Below are 2878 nucleotides of genomic sequence, written 5' to 3' on the forward strand. Positions count from 1 at the left end.
CAATGCCTGGCTTTTTTTTTTGGTTGCAGACATCATTGTTGTTTGGCGGGCCCGGGCTGGATTCGAACCCGCCACCTTAGGTGTATGTGGCTTAGCCACTTGAGCCACAGGCGCCAAGCCCCAAGATGATCTTATCTTAAGATCCTTACCTGAGTAACATCCACCAAGACCTTATTTACAAATAGGCTCCCCTCCACAAATTCCAGGTGGACATGTCTGTGGGGGCCACAGTTCAACTCACCGCACATCCAACAGACTCTCCTGTGTCACATGGGTGGGTTTATTTGTTTAAATACACAACGGACACACACCAGAAAGAAGCCATGGAGCACATAGCCCCTGGGATGGCAAGCCTGTCCCCACTGCTGTACTCTTCCAGAGCTATTGACGCATCATCATGGAGGGCATTTTTATTTTATTTTTGTTTGTTTTTTTGAGACAGAGTCTCACTATGTCATCCTTGGTAGAGTGTCGTGGTGTCACAGCTCACAGCAACCTCTAACTCTTGGGCTTAAGCAATTCTCTTGCCTCAGCCTCCCAAGCAGCTGGGACTACAGGTGCCCACCACAACACCCAGCTATTTTTTGCTATAGTTGTCATTGTTGTTTAGCTGGCCTGGGCCAGGTTCAAACCCACCACCCTTGGCTCCGTAACCACTGTGCTACAGTCACTGAGCCATGGGGGGCATTTCTAAAAGCAGCTTTACTAATGTACAATAAGCCATTGTGTCTGACAATTAAGTTCATGAACTCAACCTAGGGAAAGTGCTACATACCTCATTGCTAAATATCACTACGGTCAGCTTCAAAGTACTCCCCTTGGGAAGCTATGCACAGATACCAGCACCTAGTTCACCCTTCAAAGCAATTTCGCAACTCTTTCTGGAATAGCCATCAGATCTGTCATCATATTACCCTTGATGTCCTGAATGTCATCAAAATGTCTTCCTTTCAATATTTCCTTTATCTTCAAGTAACGAAAAAAGTCAATGGGGGCCAGATCAGATGAGTAAAGAGAGTGTTCTGATACAGTTATTTGTTTAGTGGCAAAAAACTCCCTTAGAGACAGTGCCCTGTGAGCTGATACATTGTCATGATGCAAGAGCCATGAGTTACTGGCCAAGATTTTCAGTTACGATTTGCCTGTTTCTCTATCAATGTTTACTTGGTCTGTGTTGCCGTAAGGGTCTCACAGAAAAGCGATGTCGTGGAGAATAAGCACGCTTATTGAAATTGTGTTTTAAATAAAGGTGACCATCTGCTCGCTCAGGCAAAATGGCGAGCTTCTTTATTTGCAGTTGGCTTATATAGGGAATTTTGTACATGAGCACAATGCAGCAATGACTTCATTGATCCATTTAAACAGCTTATGACCACCTGCCCTATAAGTAGCTCCTCCCTGGTAATCTGATAATCCACCCAACATACACCTTTAAGCATAATCCTTTCAATATAACCCGGTTTAACATAACCTAATGAAGAACATGTTGTCAGTTATTACTTTCTTTTATCTTATCTGATGAAGCCTGAGGCTACAGGGGAAAGAGATGATTTGAACGTCTGTTCTACTAACCATGCCATTTGGAGGCAGTTACTTTGAATTTTTAAGCAAAGCATAGAGAAACTTCTTGGGTATACAGGAATTTGTGTGCAAACCTCTGCTCCCATGTAGGCCTTAAGTCGGGGTAGGGGGGGTTGCTGGAGCCTTTTATAAGGAATTCTCAGACTGGACTTTTCAAAAGCCTTTCATGAGCCCAGGTTTCATCTGTGCCATTACTTACCTGTATGACATTACCATTCCCAGACCTGTCAGCAAGCGACCCTCATCACTTACCACAGATCAGGAACCCAGACCCGTCAGTAAGCAACCTTCGTCACTTACCACAGATCAGGAAAGGTTACTCCATTCCCAGACCTGTCAGTAAGTGACCTTTGTCACTTACCACAGATCAGGAAAGGTTACTCCATTCCCAGACCCGTCAGCAAGCGACCTTCATCACTGACCACAGATCAGGAAAGTTTACTGATGGGTATCTGGCTGGTTTTCCAAAGGGCTTTTTCATAGGCCTTATAAAGTCAACCTTAATTCCTTAACGCAGTCTGGAAATGCTATTCCAGCCAAAGCCTTGGTCATATAAGGCCCACAACTGATCTGGTCAGATGGGATTCTGCCTCAGTTTCTTAAAAGTATGCATGCACAAAGTCTTTTCACTGCTCTCTCTCAAATGGCTTTTTTGGCCAGAGGCATATAGGTGTTTCGCCTATAGGTCTGCTATGCTTCTCACAGTCAGCCAACAATTTGATGCACAATTTGGCAGACTTTTGCAATGTTTTCATCAGTTCTGCTCATTACTAGCCTCCCTGACCTTTCTTTCTCAGTGACACTTTCTCTCCCCTCAGAATAGGTTTAATCCCCTTGTACGCTGCCATTTTCTTCATAGCATTATCCTCATAAACTTGGACTAATGTGTCCCTGATTTCACTTCCACTCTTGCCAAACTTAACAAAAAATGTAATGTTTGTTTGTTGCTCTAATCCAACCTCTGACATTCTCCAGACAGCACACAAAAACACACAACAAACACCACTCAGCAAGATACCACCACATGTCAACAAAAGTACAGCTGTGAGTCACTGGTATACCAAAGTTTATGAAACGTTACTGAGCTGTTTGTATGGTGCTGCCAACATAAGGGCCTGGTGGCAAGTTAGAGAATTTAATCATCGGACCTCGTATGTATGTCCCAGTGAAACCTTTGTCATGATCGAGATAGCGAACATCCCATCATTCCCAAGCTCCCTTCTGCCTCAGTGTATTTCCTCCCTCCTTCAGGACATGCTTGTTGATCCTTATTTTTTTATTTTATTATTTTTTTTTT

The sequence above is a fragment of the Otolemur garnettii genome, unplaced genomic scaffold (assembly GCF_000181295.1).
Source record: "Otolemur garnettii isolate 467f Iridium unplaced genomic scaffold, OtoGar3 scaffold00092, whole genome shotgun sequence".
Lineage (NCBI taxonomy): Eukaryota > Metazoa > Chordata > Mammalia > Primates > Galagidae > Otolemur > Otolemur garnettii.